Source organism: Mirounga angustirostris, unplaced genomic scaffold, assembly GCF_029215605.1.
Source record: "Mirounga angustirostris isolate CCGP_5_RB_7025 unplaced genomic scaffold, mMirAng1.0.hap1 SCAF_8, whole genome shotgun sequence".
NCBI lineage: Eukaryota > Metazoa > Chordata > Mammalia > Carnivora > Phocidae > Mirounga > Mirounga angustirostris.
The window spans coordinates 130,359,428-130,370,140 of record NW_026991716.1 but is presented as its reverse complement, the minus strand read 5'-3'; the positions used below and the strand labels follow the sequence as shown (position 1 = coordinate 130,370,140).

The 10,713-nt window shown below is 46.6% G+C and overlaps 1 long non-coding RNA gene across 2 annotated transcripts; it reads left to right on the top strand.

Moving 5' to 3' along the window:
• The first annotated feature begins 210 nt into the window (after positions 1-210).
• On the top strand, positions 211-7,855 carry LOC135365628 (uncharacterized). 2 transcript variants are annotated; one of them, XR_010413809.1, is made up of 5 exons: positions 212-347; positions 555-745; positions 999-1,144; positions 2,417-2,475; positions 7,612-7,855. It is a non-coding gene; the product is annotated as an uncharacterized LOC135365628 (long non-coding RNA). The 2 variants fall into 2 exon arrangements; XR_010413808.1 differs by having other exon boundaries at positions 211-745.
• Positions 7,856-10,713: the final 2,858 nt, after the last annotated feature.

Below are 10,713 nucleotides of genomic sequence, written 5' to 3'. Positions count from 1 at the left end.
GACCATGTATTTTTAATTTGATAAGGCAGAGATAAAAACAGTTGGATTGTTGTGAAAACTGTATTAAAAGTTCAGCTGTATTAGAGTGAATCTGTGGTTTCATCCTAAGAATCTGAATCTCTCCATTCTTTTTTTTTTTTTTTAAAGATTTTACTTATTTATTTGACAGAGACACAGTGAGAGAGGGAACACAAGCAGGGGGAGTAGGAGAGGGAGAAGCAGACTCCCCACTGAGCAGGAGCCCGATGCGGGGCTCGATCCCAGGACCCTGGGATCATGACCTGAGCCGAAGGCAGACGCTAAACGACTGAGCCACCCAGGAAACCCTGGATCTCTCCATTCTTGAGGTGACATTTGAGACGGTGGGGAGAATTGGCCCTGTTTGCCATCAGCAGTTCTATACAAAGACCCCGGGGCCCCAGGCAGGGGGGCTGTAAGCTTGGGAGACCGGGGGCCTGAAGGAAAGGGCTCCTCTAAGGCAGTGACTGGGATGGATGGTGGTGGGGACCAGGGGCACTGAGTTCTGCGGGACGTTACTCTTTGGCCACCAGCAGGCTGCCAGTGAATCAGAGACAGGTTCAGAGCGGCAGGTGACCTGGAGTCTGAGAAGGCAGGGATGTCACGAACGCCCTGGGTCCCACCCTGAAAGCGCCTAAGAGCAGTCTTGGAGAAACCAGGAGGGCTGACGGCTCCTCGAATTTCTGTTTCCTCTGAAATATCCCGTCAAAGCTTTGCTCTTGTTCAGGTTTGAGCACTTTTTCTGCGTGTGACGACTCTGTGTGGGTGGGGGGACGGGTCTTTGGGGAGGCAGGCCGGTGCGGGCAGGGGGACGCAGCTCTGACTTTGGAAATGCCCTCCTGGTTATTTTGATGCCTTACTGTCTGCCCTGAATGGCTCTCACAAGGTCATCTTAAAACCGAAACACCCTTAGCAAACAGGTAATAAAGTGACCCCATCCCCATCCATAAAGCACACCAATGACTGTATTTTCTCTCCAGTCCTTTTCCAAGGGTACCTTGAGAGGAGGAGGAAGAGATTGTTCTAGAGTGGCTGCCTCAGGGGAAGGCTTTGTGTCATCAGTTTTCCTCAGAGCCCAGGCCCGTCCCTCACACAGGTCCTTCACTGTGGGCATCGCGTCTAAAAGGTGAGGCCTCTTTGGAGGCAGATGGGGTTTTTTCCTCAGGGGTTAGCTACATGTTGGGGGTTTCTTGTCCACTGAGGCCCTGGAGTGTATTTGCACTCATGGCAACCTCTGGTGGGGTTCCTGAGCAGGCGAGCAATTTCCAGGGCTTTCTGGGTCCCCCCTCCTCCCTCCAGACCCCTTTCCCACCACTCAGACTCTAGCACGTTACCTGATTCTGCCTGTCAGGCTTGCAGTCTCAACCAGGATACAGTATTTAAGCAGATGGAGAACATCTTTAAGGAAAATGTCTAATTCCTCTAGCTTTATAAATTATTTACTTTGCATTACCGTTGACCCCTGGACATGCTTCGGCCCATGTGAGGTGAGTGTATCCATCCTTCATGCCATTTTCCACCAGGGCAAGCCTATACTTTTTCCAATGGCCCCTGACTCAGAAGTTCTTGTCCAGCTTCCTGCTGCCATCTTGGGTGATTGTAACATCATGTTGATAATGAATTGGTTACCTCATTCATTCAATTGAGTAATTACTACTGTTGGCTACTAAACAGTGTTAAAACAAAATACAGTGTGGAAACCAGACTTGAAAATCCCTTGACAAAACCATTTAAGCCCTGGAAGCAAAAGCTAGTTTAGCTTATCCTGCAATGGAGGTGACATTAGCTTGGGTCGCTTTTTTTTAAAGATTTATGTGAGAGGGAGAGAGAGAGAGAGCGAACACTTGAGTGGGGGAAGGGGCAGAGGGAGAGAGAGACAAGCAGACTCCCCGCTGAGCATGAAGCCTGACGTGGAGCTCAATCCTAAGACCCTGAGATCATGACCTGAGCTGAAATCACGAGTTGGACACTCAACTGAGTAAGCCACCTAGCTTCCGCTGAAAAATGTTTCTTAGGTTGAATCAAATACTCCATGAAAGATGATATTTACCTCTCAGATATGGTTATTCAGAGGTGATTCCATAAGACCACAGAATTTTATTTATTTTAATTTGTATTTATTTATTTTTAAAGATTTTATTTGAGAGAGAGCACACGCGTGAGTAGGGGAAGGGGCAGAGGGAGAGGCAGACTCCCTGCTAAGCTGCCTTATCCTGCCTTATGCCTGATCCCAGGACCCAGGGACCACACGACCTGAGCAGAAGGCAGATGCTTAATCAGCTGAGCCCCCCAGGGGCCCCAAGACCACAGATTTTTAAATAACATTATCCTAAAATTATCTAGGTGGAAATATTACCAATGATAACGTTAATTTCCCTGTTTTGATCGCCTAACTTAGGTCCAGAATCAGTGTATGGTCAGGGCCTGCAATTTCTACATGGAGTTGGTGTGGAATTGGTAAGTTTGTACAAACAATGCTTCTTTGCATCCTCTCTGTGGGGGCCTGGTTCACCTGGTAGGAAGAAGGGTTTGCCTCCCAGGACATTTGCCCACTTGGGTCACACTGATATTAAAGTCCTGGTCGGGAGAGCTTGTTGGCCTTGTAAGACAGGGCACGAGCTCCGGGTTCAAGTTACTCTCTTCTTCCACATGTTGGAGACAATCTCTCTGGCAGTTAAATAAATAGACCTCTGCCTTTACTGACAGATTCCCTGTTCCTGCAGTTTGGGTTGCCTTGAGCCTTCTTGTAGACGGTTCCTTCCCCTCCCTGGCAGGGGGGTGGGGAGCAGGGGCTGCTCTACTTTAGTCCCCAGGCTGTTGACTGGCTCGGTCCGAGAGCTACCAGCCGCCATTAGGTGCCTGCATGGATGAGGGACATCTGCTCACATTTCTGCTCCCACTTCCAAAATCTGCTAAGAACTGAACTCTTCATGCTTGATTTTTCCTTAGCAACTCTCAACGTCGCCAGCTAATTTTGGGCTCGAATTCTCAGGTTGCATGCCAACCTCATTAGGTTTGGATGGAGTTGGATGGAGTTTCTTATTGTCGATGACTTTCGTGTATTTAAACGGGAACCCACCGTAGTGGTGAATGGGGCTGTTTTGGGGGGACGCCATCACAGTCTTTTCCTCCTCAAACCTGTGTGTTCTAACCAGCTGCTTTGAACCCTCTACATTTTTTTAAAACGGAGGAATCCCAAACTACTTACGTTAGCATATTCTTGCTCCCAGCTTGCCGCTGGCTGCAGGAGCATTTGCCCCCCTCGCTCACTGGGCATAGGAGCGGGGTGTCTTGGGGTGGAAGGCTGTAGGTGAGATGGTATGTCCATGTGCGTGGTCTCGTGGTTCCAGGAGGCCCTCAAACATCTTCTGCATTGCATACTTTCTTTTTCATGTTGGCCACGGCTCCATCTGTCACTTTGGCCTCGCTGAGCTCAGATCTGTCAGAAACCAGCACCCACCCCAGCTCTGTCTTTCCCTGCCAGCCTAGCTCGTCCCCGCTCCCTCCTTCTCCCGCCAAACACCATCCCTCCTCTTCAGTCACCTCCTGTCTCTGTGGCTGGTTCCAATTTTCAGTCCCAGCTTGCTTGTCACTTCAGAACCAGGGCCTCCCACTTTCCTTGGCTTCCCTTCGCCCTAATTATTCGGCACCTCCGAATGTTTTCTGTTCAGCTGTGGTTTGGGGCCGATGTTTCTGTGTCGGTCGCTTCTGTTTCTACATATTTACAGTTGGTCAATTATCCGTTCTAATGGTGAGCGTGGCAGCATGAATAATTTAAAGTGATTTACGTTTGCCTCTGGAATGCATTTCTGTACTCACACTTTGGGTGTGGGGGCTTGTCTGATACTCTGGGAATTCACATGTCAAACTTGGTAATGAAGCCAAAGTATAGAATGCCTTGGGAGGAATGGGGGAGTTATTCAGCACTTTTTCCTCTAGCCCCTGAAATATTTTCTGGCTCTCAACTCTATGATGAAGTTGGAAAGCATCACTTCTCATATAGTTGGCTTGTTCTGGACCCAGGAGAGCCTTTCCAGTCCCTTCAGGGTGTCTGTTCAGCTATTTGTCTGGTACACACTGTCTCTGTCGAGTGGGGAGGTAATCAAGAGGCTGACTTGGAGGAAAATTATCAGGGCTCATGGAATTATCTGGAGAAGAAAAATTCCTTAATTGCATGACTTTGCCAAATGAACATGCATTAAATATATCTGTTCATCAGTGTGCACAGGAATTTAAGGGGTCTGATTGTTTTGAAAAATTGTCCTTGCAATCCTTACTGTAAGATACATCAGCAACATGATGTGTGATTGAAAATATTAACTGGCTTTAAACGAGCAGGGTCCTTTCACATAAATAGAGGTACCCACACAGGGCTGAGTAAACATTGGACATTCAGGGTGGTGTGCCGGGCAAGAGTTTGCGGCACTAAGCCACCATGAGAAATATTTAAAGTTAGCTGATTTGTTACATAAACACTCCAACCTCAAACTCAGTCCCTCTCCTCTGGGCTCTGCCCTGCCATAACAGAACAAACCTGCCCGTAGTCTCCTACTAATCCTGCGATGAAATATGGTTTGACAAAGTTTCTGCAAGATTTGATTTGCAAAGCATTTCAGGAGACAAAAATACAAACCTAGGGTGCTGAAGAGAAGGGAAGCCCACCACTCAGTGGGATTTTATGAAAATGAACTCAAAGCATGCATGTACATATGCACGCAGGGCACATGGGTGAAAAGCCATTGCTCCAGGGCCAGCCCAAGTGGCTTGCAGGTACCCCCACCAGCCCAGCCCGTCCCTCCAGGATCCTTCCAGCGGCTTCTGGGATCCTTTCACCAGCTCCCCTCCCTCAGCCCGACTGTCCTCCTCAACATACGGAGCTTAGTGTGAGCCTTGCCTGGGAAGGCACTCAACTCATCCTGGACTATTAGACAAGATTCTGGGGTGGGAGATCTGAATTTCACTGACCCCATACACTTCTTCATTGTCCATTGAGCCTGCCTAAGGGTCTGTGGTTGCCAAGATGGCGTAAGGATTACACTTGAGAGCCTTTGGAGTCTAGAGAGTGCAGAGCTGATAAGGCAGGGTGAAAATGTGTGAAAAAGCATTTAATTCTTTGGGTCTGAAGAGGTATCAGGAAGTGAGAAGGTACGGTGGTGATGCCTAACATACAGGCGGGGCCTCGAAGGCTACAAATGTGTACTCATTCTTCCAACGAGTCTTTCTTTAGCCCCGTCTACCTGTTATACACTGCATTAGGCACAATGGTTATACAAAAGTGGATTTGGGGTTAATTTTTAAACTTTAGTATGCAGGAGAAAAATTTAGTGAACTTGTCAAAATACAGATTCCCAGGATTCCAGAGAATCCAATTTATTAGGTCTAAATGGAGATGGGGAGCTGCATTTTTAATAAGCATCTCAGGTAATTCTAATGCAGATAGTCCTGGGATCAGTTAAAAAACAAAACAAAACAAAACATATAAAACTAGCCTAAATGCTTGGGAGTCTGTTAATTGCCCAGAGAGGATTTATTTCTATGTTCAACTGGCTCATATGCACTTAGCTTATATTGAATACACCAGTTGTGGCCAGTCAGTGCTGGTCCATGAAAAATTATAGCTGAAATGACACACCCATAGCCTGGGACTCTAGAAAACAATGCTAGGTCAGGAGACCGTACTTTGGACCCGGGAAGAGTGCCTACCCCAGAGCTTACACAGCAGAGAGGAATGTGCATTAGATGACTTGGGATGACTTCCTGCAATGGTAAGGCTGAGATCACAGGAAGAATTTCATTCTGTTTTGTCTCATGCCAAAGGCTCAATGACGTGGTCTGACTTCTTCAAGTATTTTCTCCATTCTTTTTGGTTTGTGACATCCACCTTCTGTCCTAGAACCAACATCTTACTGTGGTCTGTAGGAAGGCCCAGCAGTAATCATTAAGAATGGTTCTTTGGATAGTCTCTTGAATCTACGGTTATTTTATTTTATTTTATTTTATTTTTTTAAAGATTTATTTATTTATTTGAGAGAGCGAGAATGAGAGAGAGTACATGAGAGGGGGGAGGGTCAGAGGGAGAAGCAGGCTCCCTGCCGAGCAGGGAGCCCGATGCGGGACTCGATCCCGGGACTCCAGGATCATGACCTGAGCCGAAGGCAGTCGCTTAACCAACTGAGCCACCCAGGCGCCTGAATCTATGGTTATTTCAATGTATGCTCAGAACATGATGCATCTGTAGTTCATATTGCATGAAAAACTGCCCAATAGGGGGACACTGGCTATTTAGCTCTGTCTCATCTCCAATCACCAATGGTATCCGCCCAGGGTTCTAGACACTGGCTTGCTCTCAGGAAGCTTTAGCAGAAATGTTGCCAGTCTCTTGTTGGATAAGGGCTTGAAGTCAAACCAAACTTAACTGACCAATTCACCAAATCTGAAAACGAAGGCCTCCCTTTAAGAGTGGTTCTAAGTGTGATCTGGGGTCTCAGGGCAATCCTTTGAGGCCATGAAATCTGCCCCATGATTTCTGAAACTTTTTTTTCCCCCTGACACTTTTTTTTTTTTTTTAAAGATTTTATTTATTTATTTGAGACAGAGAGAATGAGAGACAGAGAGCCTGAGAGGGAGGAGGGTCAGAGGGAGAAGCAGACTCCCTGCCGAGCAGGGAGCCCGATGTGGGACTCGATCCCGGGACTCCAGGATCATGACCTGAGCCAAAGGCAGTCGCTTAACCAACTGAGCCACCCAGGCGCCCCTCCCCCTGACACTTTTGACGCTTCTGTATCTCAATATTTTCTCATGACATGAACTGAGACCTTTTGTTTTGAATTCCTCCATCGGTGTACGGTCTGACACCAAGTCTCCTACACCACCTGGCTGGGTTTCCTGCGACTCAATTCAATTCAGTCCTGACACCCACTACATGGAGTTAGTGGGGACCCCACAGATTAAAGGGCAGGGTCCCCAACAAGACTGCCTCTGCCTCACTTCTGACGCCAGTCTCAAGTGGGCTGACATAGGCTCAACGAATGGATGGGTGAATGCGCTCAGAAAATACCTACGATCAACGGCCACCCTCTCCCGTCCACCATTCTGGGGGTTGGGGGTTCAGTGGGGAACACCTCAACACGAGCCCTTCAGTCATGGAACCCATAGGTTGATTTCCTTTCCCTACACTGACACACTCTGCACTTTCCAGAGCTTCTCTCATACCGTCTGAGTTAGGCTTCTTTTATGTTGCCTGCCTGTGCTTCTCCCAGAACAAGAATCTTAAGATTCAGAGCAGGAGCCCTGGATGGAGCAGGGACCCTCAGGAGTGACCTGGGGCACAAATGTAGACATGCCAACACCCCAGAGCCACGCAATGCTACCACAGAAGCAGGATGTAGGCTGCTAGAATTCCACCATAACCTTTTTTGTGCCACGGATCCCATTCCCAGTGTGGTGAAATCTGTACACTGCTCCCTGGAATCAGGTTTTTAAATGCCACGTATGAATTTAAAGCAAGCCAATGTGAGAGTGGAATGTGATTATTAAAATACTGAAAGGTAATCAAATTTGATGATAGCAATATACGTGGCTCTTTCCTTACAGGTGAGGTGACGAGGTGGCTGGTCTAATAGCTGTCCTTTTGAGGCCATGATGCGCATCAGTGCTACTCAGAATCGCTGCAGAAACTGCAATGTCCTATTAAAATGCCAGTGGTTTCATTTGCAACGACGTGGATGGAACTGGAGGGTATTATGCTGAGCGAAATAAGTCAAACAGAGAAAGACATGTATCATCTGACCTCACTGATATGAGGAATTCTTAATCTCAGGAAACAAACTGAGGGTTGCTGGAGTGGGGGTGGGGTGGGAGGGATGGGGTGACTGGGTGATAGACACTGGGGAGGATATGTGCTCTGGTAAGCGCTGTAAATTTTGCAAGATTGTTTCAGATCTGTACCTCTGAAACAAATAATGTAATATATGTTAAGAAAAAAAAAAGAAGAAGGTAGCAGGAGGGGAAGAATGAAGGGGGGGAAATCGGAGGAGGAGATGAACCATGAGAGACGATGGACTCTGAAAACGAACTGAGGGTTCTAGAGGGGAGGGGGGTGGGAGGATGGGTTGGCCTGGTGGTGGGTATTGAGGAGGGCACATTCTGCATGGAGCACTGGGTGTTATGCACAAACAATGAATCATGGAACACTTCATCTAAAACTAATGATGTAATGTATGGGGATTAACATAACAATGAAAAATTTAGAAATTAAAAAAAAAACACCAGTGGTTTCTTTCGGTGGCAGACCCAGGGACTGTTTTACTGCTGTGGTTTGTTGCTGACATACATAATTGAAGGAATTGCTACATTACGGTTAGAGGTTACTAAAAACAAAGATGGGAGTTCCCCCCCCCCATTTAAGTTCATGGACTCCTGAATGCTAGTGTATTCTCCCTTGTTTGAAGTGTAGCTATAGAAGAGCTTTTTGGGGAGGGGCTGGTCAGTCTGTCTATTAGAGTTTAAGGAACCACATGAAGGTCTGTTTACTAACCAACTGGTCTGCCACAGTAGTTAACTTCTTCAATGGATATGTATTATAGGTTTGTAACAAATGCTACAAAAATGCACTTATTATTATTAGTTAACTTGTACCCCCACGTACATACACATTTATACAAAAGCAATGGATGAATATGTGTATGCAGATTTTTCTGGAATAAATAAGGTAAGTTTCGTATATCCTCTTATTTATGGGAATGTGTAAATTATAAACAGACCAACCAACCCACCTGGCTAATGTCAGACCTGAGGATTCTTTTTAAATATCTAGTGTGAAGAATACTCAAATATTGTTTTAACGGGGTCAGCACATTCCAGTTAAAACAAACAAAATAACCCCAGAAATAGAAGAATAAAAAGAATAGTAATGAATGGGTTGGCTAAGGGCCTGACTGCTACTTTCCTGAGTCTGCATTCATCTCTCCCTTGTTATCAGTTAATCCCCATGGTGTGTTTCCCTGGGAGCTCTCAGAGGCTTCTTCTGGTCTGGGTCTTAACCTTTGCCAGGGTGGATGCTACAGGACTGCGAGCAGGGTGGGAGCAAGCCCCCACTCATCGAGGGTGGGGGGGTGGGTCACCGGGGTCCCCCGCCATTTTGGGTCTGTTGGTGCTTTCTCCCATTTCAATTATAGAGGCCGAGAGAGATCAGGATCTACACTTCTTGGGAAGATTTCTCACTTAAAACCACCATGTCGGGGCGCCTGGGTGGCTCAGTTGGTTAAGCGAGTGTCTTCGGCTCAGATCATGATCCTGGAGTCCCGGGATCGAGTCCCACATCGGGCTCCCTGCTCAGCAGGGAGTCTGCTTCTCCCTCTGACCCTCCTCTCTCTCATGCTCTCTGTCTCTCATTCTCTCTCTCTCAAATAAATAAAATCTTAAAAAAAAAAAAAAAACAACCCACCATGTCAAAGGTTGTATGATTTCTTTCCCTTAGGCCTTGGCCTCCGAAGAGATGGTAGATAACCAGCTCTTCCCTAAAATAACACCTTCTCCAGTCTAAGAAGGCCTCAAGTCATTGAGTTGATAAGCCCGTTGATGAACCTGCTAGAGACCTTCCTTATCACTTGGCAGGAGTGTATTGTAGCAGGTTAGTGAATGGGAGAAAACAAATCCATCAGAGCTTGCCTTAGGACAGCTAGGGGAGGTAAATGAGGCCACACAAGCGGAAAACAGTTTGGGATGCCCAGCAACACCTGGGCTACAGGCCGTTCATCGTGAGCGTTTGAAAAGCTCTCCCACATCTGTGTTCAGGATGCTTTTATTTATTTGTTTGTTTGTTTATTTATTGGCCAACTGCCTGGTGAAAGGAGGTAAGGGAAGAAGTCTCTGGTCTAAAGCCCGTGAAATATAGATTTCTAAAAATGTTTTGTAAAAACACTTTAAAAAACAGAAAATGAAACTGAATAGCAGAGGAAAATTATGAAAAGTCAAATAACAGAAGGCGACTGCTTAAAAATGAATTTCTGAGCAAGACTGCTTCCTGAGGGCATCCCATGGAGAACAAGTTTACTGTGGACCCTTAAGACCTTCAAAGTGTTAGACGAGTTGGTTGTATGTTTGCAGAGGTGTACTTCCTGATAAAGGACGGGGACGGGGAGCGCTACACACACCCTTCGGAACGAGCAAAATCGTTCTTGAGACACAGGCTTGGTGTGGGGAGGCTTTCTTATTTTTTAAATTTATTTTTTAATTTTTAAGATTTATTTATTTATTTGAGAGAGAGTGAGCAAGAGAGTATAAGCAGGGGGAGCGGCAGAGGGAGAGGGAGAAGCAGACTTCCCCGCTGAGCAGGGAGCCCAATGTGGGGCTCGATCCCAGGACCCTGGGATCATGACCCCAGCCGAAGGCAGACGCTTAACCAACTGAGCCACCCAGGTGCCCCGAGGCTTTCTAGTTATTAAGCTACATTTTGGAACAAATTAAATTGTGCATAAAGACACATTATGGGCAGAGCAACTACTGAGCAGGGTCACTGAAGGGTGTAGTGCAAGAAGACGCAGGAAAGATCCGATGGCAAGGTCTCCTGCAGGATGTGCCTGCAGGACATGTAAGACATTTATGGTGACTATTTTACTTATACTGCTTCGAGGACAATCACTTCTTGTTTGCTCCTGAATCCTTGGTTTTGTCTTAACTTTTATGTAATTTTAT